At 39.7% G+C, this 18,435-nt stretch overlaps 1 protein-coding gene across 1 annotated transcript in view; it reads right to left on the reverse strand.

Moving 5' to 3' along the window:
- Window positions 1-487: 487 nt before the first annotated feature.
- IFTAP (intraflagellar transport associated protein) overlaps window positions 488-18,435 on the reverse strand; it is a 115,019-nt gene continuing 97,071 nt past the window's right edge. Inside the window, exon 9 of the mRNA XM_061998194.1 lies at window positions 488-536. The gene's annotated coding sequence lies outside the window, so the exon portion shown is untranslated. The remainder of the gene's footprint in view (window positions 537-18,435) is intronic.

Raw genomic sequence — 18,435 nt, forward strand, 5'->3', positions numbered from 1 at the left:
ATGGTGCTGGTGAAAGAAAGGAAAAAGTTGAACTAAAATGGCGTCAGAAACTGCAGGGTAAAACTGGGGACATTGCTCCCTCCCCCCCACGCTATCAGGGTGACCTGGGTTGGGGCTTGTTTGGGTTTTGGCTCGTTTGGGCATGTCTGGACATGTTGGGGTTTGTATCGAATGGAACTGCACAGGTGTGCTGGGATTTTCCTCTCTCCTTCCCCACACTATTGATGTGCAGATGTGCTGGAATTTTCCGCCTCCTCCCCTCTCTATATAAACCCTCCCCGCCGGGCCTCGTGGTCGCCTCCTCTATCTCCTGCGTGAGGTATGAGACGGCCCGGAGCTCCGAAATAAAGCCACCTCGTGTTTTTGCAGCAAGCTGGTCTCTCGTCTTCCTTGAGGTGATCGCCGTCCGGTATTCAGAGAGAAAGTTCCGAATAAGGGAAGCTTTCACTGGTATGGGTGTTGGTTATGTGAATCTGGGGAGAGGCTGTGGAAGGAAAGGGCAGCCCTGGTGGTAGTAAGCCTTGGGAGCCAGTAATCTGTAAGAAGTAAAAAGCAGGTATGAGTGTCCATGGGGAGGCTAAAAGAGCAGAGCACTGTGGATACAGACTTCTGGGAACAGGAGGATCCAGGTTTTAAGACTTCAGGAGCCAATGGCCTACAGGAGAAACCTGTGAGCTGATACATCTTAAAGCATAAGGAGAAAGTATCTAGTTCTGGCTGAGGAGGTTGCCAACAAATTGGTAGAGGGTTTTTTTTCAGTAGACTATCTCATTTGTGTTCTGTGAGGAAGGAATTCCTGTTAACTCAGTATTGGCTTTTCTTCTGTACAGGCCACAGGAAGAAGGGATAAGCATTGCTGAGCCCTCAGCCCAATTGAGAAAGAGCCTTTTACAAGGTCTGTTTTGTATCCTTGCAAATATATTGTTTTTCTTTTCTCAAACTAATCAGGTTTCCCCTTGCATTTGACCGGCAATTTGAGTAGGTTGTAGTCTGGGAACAGTGGGTATCTGAAGCTGGCTTACAAGCACAACCCTGTGACACCCTTCTACCCAGACTGGGCCTACCTGCAGAGTTGTGCAAATTAAAATCCATCCCTGTTTTATGAAGAAGGAACTACTTAGTTATACCAGGAAGCAAAAATATGAAACAGTGATTGCTTAATATGACTAGGAGCCAAAGCATGAAGTGGACAAAGCTCATGCCAGAGCAAGAGATGCTGTAACAACCAGGACCAGTGAATGAAAACAGAGGCTTTGCAGTCTAATAGTAATCCCACTAAATCATTTAAATGGCAAAGCTGAATAGTATGATGTTGGTTTTAGCTGGAGGAAAAATATTTTGACTCATAACGTTCTGAAGGTCATGGAAACATTAGGGAAAAAAATAGGGAAATATATATTTATGTATAATATCTTTTGCTTATCTTTACCAGTTCACAATTACTATTTCTCAGACCAGCTATGCAGTGTACGTCAGACAATGGTTGTTGAGTGCTTGAGTCTGTGGGTACACCTGGAAATCAGATCCGTAATTTAATATGCCATCATCTAAAACTCAATTTGCCAGCCAGCCCAAAATGAAGCTGTACTTGAAAACAAACAAATCCTGTAGAATATCACAGGTCATTTCTAGTAACCTCAGTAGGACTTAGGTTTGAGACTATTATATTACTAAATGAAAATTGTCAACTTTTGACTTTGGTGCAACATCAGTAGTTTTGGACTTCTCTGCTTCCTCTGACTGCTGCAACAATCTGCAAGCTAAAACTCTGTAAACTAATAACAGAGTTGAAACTTGTGCCTGTTTTTGTGTAAAAAGGAATGGAAATGAGAATGCTTCCTGAGAGGTAGTTTCAAGATGAGCGGAGCATGTCTGCTTTCAAAGGAAGAAAGGAAAAAGATTGAGGAAAATATTTGTGTATTTGTTGATTTATTTTTTTTTACTGTACACTTCATGGAGCCATTTAGTACTTGCATTAGGAACAAACAGAGCCTATTTTAAAAGGCTTGAACTAAAACTTCCTGCCATAACAACAGGGAAAAAAAAATCACCAAAAATCGTTCTGCAATGTGTACTAACAAAAAAAGAGGCTTTCCGTGAAATCATGGGTATTACCTAGAAACTATTCAGCAGATACACCATTAAGAACTTTTACTACCCACACATATACCATAGCTATTTGCTAGGTAGACTGTGCCAATGGACTGAGAAAACAGATTCCCCAAATCCATTATATTAGATCTGCACTTTTTACTGCATAAACTTACTCTGGGTCTAGGAAATAAAACTGTACTTCTTTCATTGAAACTAGTGTCAAAAGCATGTGACCTATCTATAGGAGTAAACCAATAAATAATAGTTAAACAGTATTTGATAACATAATTTCAGTCAGCCCAGCCTGCAGTACATCCATTTGTACCCAGGAAGGGCTCTGATACTTCCATTATATTGAAAACATAAAATGTCCTTTTGCTGATAACCACCTGTACATAGGAATAATTGGGAAATGCAGCTTTCTCATTCAAGTATCTTACTATGTAGACCTTATGATTTAAAGCTGAGATAATCATTCACAAAGCCAGAAAGTACCTGTTGTTGTCTAACATTAAGCATGCATGTAGCCAATGTGTGAAATATGGTAAGTGCACTTGACTCACTCTCAAAGCCACCCTCAACACTTCAAGGGTGACTCCAAGACATGACACATAATCCACCTCCATTACCAGGGGTCTTTGCTTTCCATATACCAGGGAAACTTGCCCTTCTCTTCTCCCTTCCCTTGTGTTAATCAACACACATCAGGTAAGTGAGCAGCTAATCAGTACCAATATAAGTAGATAATTAGCACTGATATTACTGGGTTTTTTTTAAATGTGCAATACTTCTCAGTACCATTTTTAGTTTTAAAATATGTGTACACAGAAATGATATGTAATAGCATAGTGTAGTTTACTGATATAGTGTTCTTCCCTAAGGAATGATATTCCACCATATCACCATGGCAGAAAAGTGATGTTTCAGTGTATAAGCACGTAGCTGACCTAAATGCAGACAACTATTTGTGCAAATTTGCAAAAGACTCACTGAAAAGCCATGACAAGGATTCAAAACAAGACTGTTATTCTACAAGCTGCAGACTAATACTTGACTCTTGTAGTTATCTGAATCTGAGCCTGTGACCCTGGAACTGCTTTCAAACAGCACAGCAAATAAAGGTTTTCTACATTGCAGCTATACATCAAAGCAGAGCAGAGATGCAATCGTGCAGCAAGCTATTTTAAAAACTTTAATGAGCCGTTTAAAATAAACTCATTGCAAGGTAATTTAACAACACCACTTTTACAATTAAATATATTATTTTAGCATGCAAATGCAGCACATTAATCCCATGACAGGATAGAAAATGAAGTGAAAATGAAGGGATTCTGATATGTGAAAGTCAACTCAGTAATTTCTCATCACTTCATGATGCTCTTAAGCTGCATAATGAAAGAAAGAATTGATTTAAACAACATTTTGTTGGAGCAATGGGGTTTGTGAAATTAAATTGACTTGATGGTTTGCTGTAAAAGCAGGCCTGCATGGCATTATGTTATTCTTGAAATTAATTTATTTTCCTCTCCAGAGTTATCTTTGTTTTGGTTTGGGGTTGATATTTTCTTTCTTACCTATTTCCATAACATGCACTAAGGACTTCTGTGCTCATTTTCCACATTCATCGCTTCATTAAAATTAATAAAAAATGCTTACTCAGATCCTTGTCACCAGGTTCCTGAAGACAGGAATCAGCAAGAATTCTTTTGGTTTTTCTTAAAAATAACATCTATTCATTTGTATTTAATTCATCTTTATTTGTATTAAATCCTCCTCTTATGTCTGTTAGGGAATATAGTGGAAGAAAAGAATATTAACCAAGGAACTACGGATTCAGATTACACAGGGCTATCAAGGGAAAAATGCTCCAATGTAGTGTTTTAATGAAGCAAAACATAGCACCTTTCAGTATATCTAGTTTAGTCACAGTTTTGGACAGTCAAGGTAAACATTGTGGTATTCATAAGAGGAAATACTCAGGTTAGACAGGTTTGCTATGTTGATCTGGGAATCACTTTAGCTCTGTGAAACATTGGTGGTGTTTAGACAGAGAATGTGATGCTCAGACTGGATCAGATGAGCCAGATCATAAACTGTGTTATTTCCATTGCTATTACCCAGCTAATGTATCACTTAATGTTCTAGCCTTATGTTCTTGATGTTCACTTGACATTCTAGCCTAGACTGTACACTGTACCATCAGGAAGGAGCTCTCATTGGCACAAGTAGGAGATATGCAGGTGACTCAAAGGGCCTTTCATTACTAAGTGTCTTCCCTTTAGTTTATAATTTCAAACCCACATTGTTTGGAGAGAGGGAGCAGTTGGGCACGTCACTTCTCAGCCTGAAAAATAATCACATTTGCTTGAACTAAACAATGAGCAATCTGGTAAAAAATGGCAGGATATGCTTGTAAAGACTGTGTGTAAATACCTGCCATGATTCTTTCTCACTGAAATGGTTCATTGTAATGATGACTGCCAGATATTGGACTTGAAGATTTAGTGGTTCTTGTACTTTGAGGAAAGCAGATTTAGCACTTTGGCTGCTAATGTTTGTGATACCTTATGGTGTCATATAGTGCCATTCCTTTAGCTTGATATCAAGGACTGGTTCCTACTGAGTGTCTTCAGTAATCACAGAAACAGACAGGTATGCAACACTATACTCTGCTGACAGAGCAGTGGGGGTTAGTTACTTTAACACACTGTCTTTATCAAGGCTCACTCACTTGGTGGCACTTTGTTCATAAGAAAAGTTCAGCAAGGATTTCACTTGTCTCCAGTCCCCATGGCCCAGGGAGGGGGATGCTGCCAGATCCAAGGTGGATAAACCTTGTTTTTTCTGGCCCATACCAGGCTCTGGGCTCTCACCATCTGCATTTGTCTGGTTTGATTGGCTGCCATAGCATCTGAACTGCCAGCTTTTGTTAGTGCAATTACTGTGACAAAAAATCTCCAAAGTGAAGTATCCAGAGCCAGAAAGTTTGACCACCTCATCACAGTCTGAAAACCCTGCCAGAATTCCCAGAGCAGTACTCAGAGCTGCACTTCCCTTCGGTACACACTTCACACCTCACAGCTCTTGTGCTTGCTTTCTTGGTGCAACATGGAGCCCTTTTTATCACCTGTGGAGCAGAGTTACAGAAATAGAGTGAGAGACACAAAAGGTTTTTCAAGCACTACCAAAGGCCTCTTCCTTGCGACAAGATGAAAATATCAAGAGAAGAATGACAAATTATAGATGTAATGTATGTCAGTTCTTTTTTAAGCGTGCCAAGGTAATTCATTAAGTGGTGGGCACTTCTTTCTCCTAATATTTTCCACCTGGTTTCCATATACTAGAAATATAAGTAATAGTTAATAGAAATAGTAGGAAGAGTCCATTTCAAAATGCCTCTACTATATTGATCACCTTTCCACACCAATAGCAAGGAGCCCAGCTGCTTATGTTTCTTTGTAGTTCATCTTTTTTAGACACTTCATGTTTCTGAGAGAAGGGAAGGTTTTTTATCTCTCTGAGCTATGGAAGATGCTCAGTTTCTTTGCAGACAAGCTTGCTTTGTCAGGAATGGTCTCTAGAATTAATTATCTGGATAATCTAAGTAGCATGCAACAAAAGACTAAATGCTACAACCTGCCTGAATTGCAAAGCCCTCTTTCATTTTATCACATTAGAAGCAAACAGCCATGAACAAAAACACCAAGCCTGTTCTTAATGTATCTTCCTGGTAGTGGCATCTAATTTTAGCATCTGTTGGTTCATTCTGCAGCCCTGCTTCAGACATAATGTGACATATTTATACCAGTAGTGAAAATTATTTACAACTTAAATATTAATTCAGGGGTCAGCGATTTTGCTTTATTCCTGCAGATTTCATGGTCAGAGTTTCACAGGAATTTACTGAAGTGCAGGAGGCCGAGTGAGTTGCTCAGCTCACACAAGGGGTCAGTGGCTCCTCCCAAGGTTAAAGGTCAGGACATTGCAGTGCTTTGCACATCAGGGATAATTATCTTTCCGTTAAGCTAATTTTTTGAGCCATACTAGAAGTAGCAGAGGTACATCTATTGCTTTCACTATGCACAAGGCAAATTGAATTTATGTGTGCAAAGACAGAATATGGCTTGTGATTTTTTTTCATCAGATTTAATCAATAAACTTAACAGACTAAGTTTTTTCATAGTTTTTCTCTATTGACTTTTGCACAGTTACACCAGAGGTTAAATCTGTCCCAGTGAGAAGAGCTAATTCAGATTAAATATTCTGACCACTGTACAGCAAAACACCGTAAAGCCTGGCTATTGGTGGCAGTGTCACTGGCCGTGTAAAGGGACAGTCTTGTGGAAGTGACATACAACAACTATGCCTTAGGTCATAAAGTTCATAGAATCATTTTGGTTGGAAAAGACCTTTAAGCTCATTGAGTCTAACCCCTCCCCTCACACTGTGAAGCCCAACACTAACCCATGGCCCTCAGCACCTCAGCACCTCACCACCTCCCTCGGCAGCCTGGGACAGGGTCTAACAACCCTCTCAGGGAAAAAGTTTTTCCTCAGCTCAAATCTAAATCTCCCCTGGTGCAGCTTGAGGCTGTTTCCTTTTGTCCTGTCACTTTTTACTTGGGAGACTGACCCCACCTCACTACAATCTCCTGTCAGGGAGTTATAGAGAGTCATAAGATCTCAGCCTTCTTCAGGCTAAGCCACCCCAGGTCCCTCAGCCACTCCTCAGCAGACTTGTTCTCAAGATCATACTAAGGCAGCTGAATAAGAAACCAATGTCCAACTGCACCCTGTAGGTACTGATTGAAGAAGGACCACCACGGACACTTCTCACATCATCTGTGGAGATTTTCCAGTACAGACCTTTGCTTCTCTTAGGAGCTGAGATTTTTTGTAGTTTGGGCTGTTTGTGTGGGAAGTGTATGTCCCCTGCTTAACAGAGAAATATTGGGCATTCTGTTTTCTTTTAAAATGTATATGCTTCCTCAGATATAGCAATGTTCATTTTCAAGTGGGTACGTAGATCCTAAAGTTGAGATGGTATTAACTACTAATAGTTATAAATAATAAAAACCACTATAATTATGTATTCCACAAAAACGCAAAGACATTTGGATATTGTTTAAGTAGTTGGTTGTGTTTTTTCTTTAATACTATTTGCAAGGTTTAAGATACTTCCTTATATCTTAATATAAAACCATATCAAACATAATTTTGCAATAAATGAAATGCCAGATCCCCTGTTTCTGTCTTGCTTATGCTACCCTATTCAGTCCAGCATGGCAATAACAAAGGATATAGCCAAGATCCTTTAATTAGGGTGGTTTTTTACCATGTAGTACTGGAGTTTAGTTTGGCTTTCAAAAATAGTTACCAGCAAAGATTCAATTGGGAGCTCTGCTTAAAATGTATGCTATACCATGTCTTTACTTTTTCCAAATAAATTACCTGTTTTAATGACTATTTTATGTATCTGCTGGGAAGCACATGCTAATCAAGTAGGAGCTTTTATGCAGACAACCCAGGACTGAACAATAACACCAAACTGCATTGAGTGACATTCACCTCATACAGAGGGCTGGCATGAGACTGGCCACAAGTCTTCCTATAACTGGAGGGCAGAGATGGAATTTAAGTGGTCTACATGATGCTTCTCTAATGACAGCTCCCTCTCCACTGAGCTAAATTTTATGCACAGTGAATCTTATGAACCAAATGTCATGCCGTAGTAGTGATGTAAATGATGTAAATAAAAAGTATTTTAAAGTGCCAGGATCACCAAGACCTAATTCTGAAGCCTTGACTGTTAAGCCTAACACGAGCAAGAATTTTCCCAAGTGTGGATTTCAGAATTGCTGTTCACAGAAATCAAATCCAATGCGTGGCTGTGGCAGATGAGACTCTTACAGGAATGCCCTAATTTCAAAGGCTTCTCACAGATTCTCATATGAAGTTGTTGAGGGTGTTAAATTAAGCCTTTGGGTATTAAGGAGTACCAGCTACAATAAATACAGAGAAACCTAGGATTTTCTGTGCTGGAACAGATCAATGAGCCATTTAATTTGTTATCCTTCCTCCAGCAGTGTCTGGAGCTGAACACTGTTGAGAAAACCCTCTTTAGAGCATGTGTGCTGACAAAGTTCTGCTGTATCTTTCCTGAAAAATGTGGAGTGGCTAAGCAATAGATCAGGCTTCCTTACAAAAATGAAAACTCTGTCTTTAAAAGTTACTGCTTCATGAACTTTCAGGATAACTGGTTGTGACAAAAGTGTAAGTGATTTCCGGTGGAACATTGCAACATCAGAACTCCATCCTGATACTGAATGCACCCACAATAGTGTTTCTGGTATATCATGATTTTAAATACCAGACATCTGCTGAAGGTTATACCAGAACTATCATTCCTATGATTGTTACTAAGCAGCACGATCCAGACCAGTGCCTTCAATAGCTGTAAAATAGGATGCCCTTTGAAAACATCAATATTCTTCTTGGTTAAATATGTGTCAGGTTTTAGGGTTATGACTTTGTTTGTTTGTCTTTATGGTTGATTGTTGGGTTTTTTTCTAATAACCCTGAGCTTTTGCATAACGAGGCTGACAGAAATCATTTTTGTTTGATGATTCTTTCACCTGCCTGTAGTATGACCTGCCTGAAACTGTAGTAAATACTCTGAGAGGCCAAAGTCTGTTGAAAATATCAAGTACTCCACTGGATCATTCAAATTCATTTAAAACATTAACTTCCTTCTTGTTTAATCTTTCATCGCTAAGGGTTTATAACTGATGTTATGACTTTGGGATGATTAATTTTAATGCTATTCTTTCTTTGTTCTTTAATCAACTTTCTCCATTTTCAATACTGATTTAATTGTACTTTTCTAAAATCATCTGTCATCTTCCTATCTGCATATTCCACTCAAAGTAGTAAAGCCTTGTCAAGATACTGCCTTGTTGGCTTGCTTTATTGGAATGTGCACCTGCAAATCATTAATGAAAGATATAGTGCCTCTCAACACTTTTAATGTCACCCCAGTTGATCATAGGCTCTCTCTTTTATCAATATATCTGTAAGCTCTAGGCATCTGTTATGACAGCACGTTCCCTTTTGGGGAAATCTCAGTAAATGCTATTACTGTCACTGCATTGAGTAATTTCTCTCAGTTTAAGGTGGGTTGATGTGAGGCACACCCCTTGGACAAAAATCTTAATGAGAGGTACAAAACAAACTAGCAACAGGAGGTCATTTTAAGAGATACTATTATTTTCTACTCTTTCAGTTGCATGGTTCTACTCTTCTAAATCGGAGGAAGATAAAAGAATAGAAAAATAGCAGTAAGCTTGTCCATAAAACAAGGGGTTTCCTTTATGGCATGTCAGGTGACAACAACTCATTGAGCACATTAAGAGTTGACCTTTATGCAAGAAAGAATTTTAATGGTAATCTAAAGTCGCAGAGTCCCTGCTCTGAGTTGGTGCTCTGACCTTTACAAGATGCAGTTCACCTACCTGAAGCCATGGTGATAGTTCCAAAGGTCCTTCCCTTTGCTCTCCTTTTGCTCAACTGCACAAGCACATCCTATTCTTTCATTGTCCACAAGAGTGTAAAATACGGATCCCTTTGTAATCTGAGTGAGGCGTGGATGGCTTAGCTTGAGTCCTGGGGAGCCAGATAATGGTCACAAGGACAAGCACTTATGCAAACACAACCAGCTACAGTCAGTTGGCATCAGGAGTCCTAAATTCTTCTTTGAACTGTGTTCAGCATGTAATGACAATAATAGTTGGGTTTTCATATTTATACTTTACTACTAACAAAAATTAAGAGATAACCATCATAGAATCGCAGAATCACACGATCTCAAAGTCTGGAAGGGACCTTGAAAGATCATCTAGTCCAACTCCCCTGCCAGAGCAGGGCCATCCCTGGTTATATGCTGAAGGCATACCATAATGCATTAAACAAGGATGACAAGTTGAGACATTTGTGCCATAAAGCAATGACTATTGTTAAGATATTAATAGTAGAATAAGTACAATATCTTCTTTTAAGAAACTACTTTGTGGCTTCTTTCCCCTTGCCCTTTTAAGTTTAAAACAGATTGATTTCTAACTGAGAATGTTTTTAATAGCAAGCAATTATGTTAAGAAAAAAATAGAGATATAAATGTTGGCACAGGAAAATGTTCTTATAATAATGATCAAAGCTTGCTACTTTTCTCCCAATAACCTTTATAAAAATTAATATTATTTATCCTTTACATGACACAAAGTCCATGCCTTATAACAGAAGGGAAGTATATGTGATGGTACCTGGATACTGTGATGAGAGGCACACCAGGGAGGCCAGCCTTGTTCTGCCTGATTCCTAGTCACAGCAGTAGTCATAGAAACACAGCACAGAAAGTGATGTGGAGTCCATTCTCCTGCTCTCACAAGCAATCACAGTATTCAATCCCATTCATCAAACCCCATTTTAAAAGTGATTTCGTTTAATGAAGTCAATTAGGAGCAGAGATGGATGGACAGATTACATAGATAACTGCATATTAACCTTTTCTGGTTTTAGTCTCTTCAATACAAGGATTCTCTTTTTTTTTTTTTGTTCTTTTTTTACCTTGGATCTCTAGTGTGCCTCTGTTTCCTCCCTGGGTTGAATTCTTTTCTATGGAAGGAACAGATTGGTAATAAAACCGTGATATCCTTTGTGGGTCTGATAGCAAGAATGCATGCTGTAGAGGAGAGCAATCGATGTGATATTTTTTCAGTCTAACAAAAAAGATTATTTTGTCATTAAGTGATTTTTCTCTGTTGTTTTAATAAAAGCAACCAGCAGCCATGTGCCAGAAGTATAACGGACATTAAGAAAATTGTTTCCTTCTATACCTATAATTGTGCTTCATTAATGAACAATGAGCAGCCTTTTCCACTTTCTCTATAATCTGTACGAATTTCAATGATACAGAAAATTATATGGGAAAGGATGTTGATTTGATTTAAAGAGGATTCGGGTTAAGTATTTACAGATTGTCATGGCTGATGTGAAGTAAGCTCTTCACCTTCCTGATGCTAAGGCAGGCTCTCAGCAAGGGTTTTCAGGGTCTTGGTATTTAGACCCAGTACCAAGAGAAAGGACATTATTGCAGCTGTCTGAGAGCCTGACCTGGCATTTATTCTCTTAGTAGATTTCAGACAGCTAGATTACAGATTTCTTGTAGCATACCATGCTTTTTGCAGGGTGCTTTTGAGGTGCTGCCTATTTGTCTCTTCTGAGCAGACTGGCCATTTCAGAGTTTCTTCAGTAATGTGCCAGCAGGCGTGGGAAGGCTTTCTTTCCACTGGTTTCAGGACTGTTGTGGTTTTGCCCAGCTAGCAAAGTCCCCCATTCACTCCCACCCTCATTAGGATGGGGGAGGACTCAGTGAAATAGGAGGAAGAAGATAACCCAGGATGTTGTGGATTGAGACAAGGCAGGGAGAGCTCACTGTCGATTACAGTTCCAGGCAAAACAGACTCCACTACTAAACTTAGAGAGGAAAGTAAGGAAAGTTTATTCTACAAGAAACAGAAAAGAAGAAAAAGCAAAAAGAAAGAAGGATGATGAGAAAATTACAACCAGCACTTTAAGATCGCTCTCTCCCATCCCTCCTTTCTTCCTGGGCTCAGCTCACTGCTCCCGATATCTCTACCTCCTCCACCCTCAACAGCTCAGGGAGGTAGGGAGTGGGGGATGTGGTCAGTCTCTCACAGATGGGCTCTGCCACTTCTTTCTTCTCAGATGAGGACAACTCCTGGCATTCTTCCCTTGCTCTGATACGAAGTCCCTCCCCCGGGACACAGTCCTTAACAAACTTCTCTGGTGTGGGTTGTTCCCAGCAGCTACAGCTTCTGCTGATACAGGGCCTCTCACACAGGATATAGTCCTTAATGAATATCTCTGGGGTGGGTTCTTCCCCACAGTTGCAGCTCCTGCAGATACAGGGTCCCTCCCATGGGACAGGGCCACTGCTGGGCGTAATTTTAATGAGCTTCTTTGGTGTGGGTTCCTCCCCACAGTTACAGCCTCTGTGAACATGGGATCCCTCACATGGGACAAGACCTTCACCAGCCATAGTCGTTGCCCCTGGCATGGGGTCTTTGATGAAGAGAATCACTGCCCCTGGCAAGGGGTCTTTAATGAAGTGAGTCACTGCCCCTGATGTGGGGTCTTTAATGAAATGCAAACAAATCTCAGCTTCACCTGTCCTCTCTGCAGGATGCAGGGAAGTCTCTGCTCCAGCACACCTCTTCCTCTCTTCCTTCACTGACCTTGGAGTCTGCACATTTTTTTCTCTCTCTTCCCACTCCTTGCACCACCACCAGCCAGAAAAGAAGGGACAGAAGAAGAAAGAAAAAGGAAGAACCCTCCTCTTCTGCCTTCTTCTTAAAAAGTGATCATGGAGGCATCTAATTGACTCATCCCCAGAAGTGGGTCTGGCTCAGAGCTGGGGACAGTTTTGAGCAGCTTCCTACAGGAGTCATCTTTACAGCCCCTTCCCTCTTACCAGAAATGGCTGTCATGTCAAACCATGACAAGGACACAGGATTCGCTACCACAGAGAGCAGCAGAGAGTGACAGTAGAATGACATTAATGTTACAGATTTGGGCAGAAGGTTTTATTTATCCATTTTTCAGAAAGCAATTATATATCTGTGACAACATTTTCATCACTTAATGTCTAAGTTAGGCAGATTTTAAATTCTTAGTGAGTAATTTTCCTCTCAAAATTCATTAATTTTCAGTTACAGGGTCCATAGGCTATTTCTGTAAGTCTTTGCCCAGAAGTAGGCATCTTATTTTACTGTAGTAGGCAATACAATTTGGGGGAGCTAGAACTGCTCAACACTCTGGAAAATCAGTGTGGAGATTACACTGAAATGAGTTTTAGCAAGTGATCTGTTAGGAAGAATTCCAGAGAACACACATGGCTTTGGAGGGCTAAATCTAACAGTTCTGTAAAGGGGAGAAAAGCTAAACTAATTAATCCTCATAACAAAATGTCCGAGGATGACAACATAGGCTTTTTATAACTCTCCTCACAAATTTACCTAATTAGTACTTTGTTTTCTCATTTGGCATTTTGTTTTCCTTTAGGCCATTATGCTTAGTCACAGTGCATGGTATATATTACTCTGGTTCTTGTGATTTTTGTAGAGTCCTGCTTTATAACCTTGGAGAAGATCAATATCCTACTAGGAAAGAGTACTAGGAAAAAACTTGATTGGAAAGAGGTTCAGACTTTTTTTGTTCACAGAATGGTTAGTTCTGTGACTTCGCATTTGTATGCGTACATACGGGAGAAGGAATTTGAAGTAAAACACTACCACATAAGGCCCCATATCAGAAAGGAGTTCTCTATCAACATTTTTAGTACGCTTTTTCTCAATATTATGTTTTGTTGCAAAGCTTCCTGATGTAGTCTAGACTGGACTCTAGAATAAGGCTTGAATTTCCTGAAGCCTTGGAAGCTTTCTGGAAGCAGCAGTAGCTGTACTGGTGTTTCTGGGATCCATTTGAATGAGGTATTTCTTATTTAATCCATTTGTAAAACAAATATTCATACCAGTATTTCAAAACATTTTGCAAACCAATGTGTTTATCTCCCTTGGAAGTGCAAGTCAATCTTCTGCATATTAGCCAGAGGAGAACATTCTGACAAGAATCAGCCCTAGAGTTCTTTAATGATGAAAGTTAGAAAGTCCGTATGTTTCCATTCTTTATATTAATTTCTTTTTAGTTCTTTTTGCCATTCCTTTAATTTCAAAATACAGTAGATCACTGTCTGAGAGGAGCTAATCATAAAGCAGCAGGCTGTAAGTACACATGTAGAACATGTAATAGTCCTTTCTCCCAGACACTTCTCCATGCATACTCTATACGACACATTTCTGCCAGCAAAGGCACTGGACTTTTCACATCAGCAGTAAATATTTTCTTTCCTGTATTTGGCCTCTATTTAACAAAGCATAAGCGCTTTACAGATTCCTTAGCAGAGTAGATTAATAGTTTGTGTCTCACTAAGCCGTATCTGCTATGCCACTGTAACTACAAACCTCAGAAATGAAGGCACAGTATCTGGCACAGACAGCTCCTCTGGCTTTCATTTGCCTCCACCCACTCCCCATCACAGTCCACAAATCTGTACTGCTCCTTATACCACAATTTTAATGTTACCAAAGTGAGTTCATTGACATTGTTCATTATCTTGTTTGTGAGATGAAGCCAATCAACGATCTACTGTTAACCCAATTTATTTGCAAGAGGTATTTTCCAGGCAAGGAGAAATTACAGCAATTGTTCATCATTAATTTTGTTAATAGATATGTGTTCGTTTGTACTCCCTTGTAAACAAGGCGCTGCATTATACAGTAGGCACGCCGCTGAACTTGGGATGCCGTTTAATGTCCTCGGTTTATTCTGTATAATCACAACATTTTCCAAGATGCCATGACTAATAACCTTGAGGCAAGACTCTTTGTGAATTGTGAAGAATCAAGAAGCTGAGCTTTGGAACCAGTCCTGAATATTATAAATCATCACCTATATCAGAACCTGAGCAAATGGAAAGTGAATTATTGAGGCAACCAGCTTAGCAAGATTCTAAAAAAGGATTAGACACATATGAATACTGTAAAAAAAGCTTCTGCAGTTACAGTAGGTAGGATAAAATTACAAGGGCTATCAGCCCACATGCTTCAAGGCATAAGCCGATCACCAGCTTGAGTCAGGAAGAAATGTTCTCTCATGGGAATTATTTTTGTCTGTAATGCAATTATGTGCATTATAAAACACTTAGATTCCTGATGAATCGATCATTGACCGCTATTGAGAGACAGCAAACTAACATAGACTAAGTGATCTGGTTCTGATATGGAAATTTCAAAGTATCTGATCTAAGACTTGAGGAGTAACCAACCAGCTTTTGATGAAAAATTTCAGACAGAAAACCCAAAGCACTTTATAAGGAAAAGAAGTTTCAGTATCCTCATTTTACAGATTAGCAATTGAGATCAAGAAAAGAGAAGAGACTTAACCCAAGTCACCAGTCATGCACGGTCAAAGTCAAGTGTATCCCACATTCTTCTGAGCCTTATAACTGTGCTCATCCTGCTGGACTTGAATCTCTAGCTTTTTCAATTTACTTCAGTTCTGTCTTCACAAATTTGTCTTAATACAAGTTCTTCATAAATCTGTTTAATTGGGAACACTCCAAGTTGATTTCATGGGACTGTCTTCACGTAAATCATTTGGACCAGTCTCCTATCAAGAACTAGTTAGGGTTTGCTGCATGGAAAAATAGACTTATTGCTGAGTGGGAGAGGTTGGTCCCAGTGGGCAGGTGTGAGCACTGGCCCTCTGATGATGTGCCCTGCAGTAACCTGTACACAGGCAGCCTTAATTCTCATGTGCAGAGGTTGGTTTTCCTCCTGTTCCTCTGTTTCTGGTCACTCAGGACTGCTGTTCTCTGTTACTGACTCTTACTGTCAAATAGCCTTGTCCCACACAAAGAGGTGTGTATGTTGCACAAATACAGTGACTACCTTGCAAAGAAAACATTAATTTGGTTTCATTTCAAATGTAACGGAAGGGAAAAGATTTGTTCCCTTTCAATATCATGAGAAGGAGATGACTGGGTATGGAAGGAAAAGAAGACAAGGAGAAAGGCAGAGAAGGAATAAATGCAAAAACAAGGCAAGTCACTGGCATATGGAGCAGAAATCTACATGGGGTAGAAATTCAGTTAAAACTACAGAAAGGTCTTAGGCTATCCAAAGCTCTTTGTTTTGGTGATGTCTGTTGCTGCCTCTCTGAGATGGGTTATCTGACTGGTTCTTCTAACCCACTTTTGCACAGAATCACAGAGTGATAGAAAGAAGGAATCTACCTGATGTGTAGTAGTTCCCAATCCAAGGAATTCCCCAATACTGTTGTTACTGGAGAGCTTCTCATAAAATGGTTGGACTCAACATTGCTGTCATCTCTGCAGGGCAGCAGGCCGTGCAATGGTTTTTTATAATTTTGCTTTCCAAGTGGATATGTCTTCCTTATGTCATCATGCATTTGTCACGGATTTTGCTGGGGACAAATATTGGCATATCCAAATGTTGACAGTCCCCTGTTTCATCCTGCTCCTGTTGAACATAAAAAATCCTGCCGAATCCCTTCCTCTCTGGAATGGGAACTTACAGTATATAGCATGGGCAAGACCGTCCTCCAGAGCACACTAAATAGCATACCAAAACCATGGCTTTCCAAGTGCTCAGGTCCTTCTCAGAGTAGTAGGTTACACTTTCAACAGCAGGTTCTTGGTGCTTTTGCTGGTACTATATCTAATAAGAATACAAAGAAAAGCAGGGTCATGCATCTGATCTGGGCTCTGCAACAAATCTGGTAACTCCCAGTACAATTTCCATCGTGAGTCCTGGTCTTTTAGGAGACCATCATGCCATGAGGGAACTCACGTGCAAAGTACCTCCTGTGATAACAGTCAGGAAAGTTGGCTGGTGTTACTATGGTTGAACACTGCAGAGCCTGGCTTGGATATAGTACGGCAGTGTAGGTGACCTCCTTTGTATTTTTAACATGCTTATGTCCCTATTTCTCCTTGATTTTGATACAGTCCTAACTGCTTCACGTGTCCTCTTGATCCCAAAGTCACTGGAGTGACACTTTGTCATACCATTAAGTATCTTTCTTTTCAGTTGTCCAAAGGAAAAACCAATGACAGTGTTATATTTGTTGGAACACAGATGTCAAATCAAATAAATTGTTTTGCCCAGTGGTCACTACATCTGTTGCTTAGTCTTTAAGGATTGACGGAGACAGGAAAGCGAAAAAGATCACACCAAGCCAAATTGAATGAAGCCATATCAATATTAAAGTTCTGTACAAGTTCAAAGAAAATAAACATTTGACTTTATGGGATTTATACATTGTTGTAGGCACTGTGATATATAGTATGGGAATGCTGTAAGAAAACTATTTGGGAAAAAAATCTAATGAGAAAACTGGATGAAAGTCCATCCAGGTCTGCAAGAAGAGAGGATTTGCACTGTGAATAAGTGAGGATATTCTGTGGTCTGGTAGACCAAAGCTAATGATTTTCTAATTTTACAATTAATACCATCTTTCTAACAACAAAATATTGCTTGTTCCTGCTCTTGCAATATCACCATTTGCAGTGTTTTAGGAGTAGTAAATTTCTTTGAAAAGTCATCTGGTAGAGAACTCCTTTTCATTTGATTCTGATATTTATGATATTTACTGTCCCATCAGCAATGTGCTATTTTGGTTTTAACATCATCATTTGATCACAATGTCCAGTATCCCCAGGGAAAACTAGTTACACCATTGGTCAGTTTTCTCTTCTGTTTGGTGTGGAGGAAGCAGAAAACTTTCAGCTGTGTCATAGCAGTACATGTTGAGGAAAAAGACTGCTGATGTTGAAATATCTGTCAAATGTAGATCCTCAGCAGGTTCTTCTTGCTGCTGTTTTCATATTCCAATAGTGTCAAAGAGATGCTATTAAGTACTCCTGAATCTAATTTCCCACTTTTTTTTTTTTTTTGGTCAGGCTTTGGACAGTATCAGCTTCTGTCAAAATATCTGTGCTTTACATAAATACTCAACAGGCTGAGATGAAACTCTGTTACATAAAAACATTATAAATAATACATTTTCTTTTAAATCTTTTAATTTGATTAAGGACATAAGACAGACAAATCATGCAAATGTTATTCAATAACTAGTTTACATCTGTCAGAAAATATGGAAATCAAAGGGCTCTACTTTAAAGCATTCTTGCATCACAGTTAATCAGCATTTTAGACTTGCAGATCACAAGCAATATGTGAATCGACTGCTGTGCTAGGACATCACATTAAAAAGTCTTTTTGGGTTCTAAAGAAGCTTGTCAACATGCATGTTCTAGTAGAAAGTGCACACAGTCACTTCAGTGCTGGCTCTGAGGTTGCCCGTTTCCTGTCAAATACAAGGGCAAGTTTCAATCATGAATTGAAACCTCTATGTTTGAAATCCATCCTGGAATTATTAGCAAGAGCAGCCGCTGCCGAGCTATTCTGCTTTGCACCTCCATAAACCATTTCTCTTCTCAGATCTCAAAGGGTTATTTTTTGCAGCTGTGGGTTAGTTCAGCCTCACAGCATACAGCCTCTATGGCATTGTGAGCATCATTAGAGCCAGGTGAAGCATAACACAGAGGTGCTGCATGCTGTAAGAGTCAGAAGAGTTGTTGGTCACAGCCAAGCAGCACAGGATTGGGACAAAAAGACAGATTCAT

The sequence above is a fragment of the Colius striatus genome, chromosome 6 (assembly GCF_028858725.1).
Source record: "Colius striatus isolate bColStr4 chromosome 6, bColStr4.1.hap1, whole genome shotgun sequence".
Taxonomy (NCBI): Eukaryota; Metazoa; Chordata; class Aves; order Coliiformes; family Coliidae; genus Colius; species Colius striatus.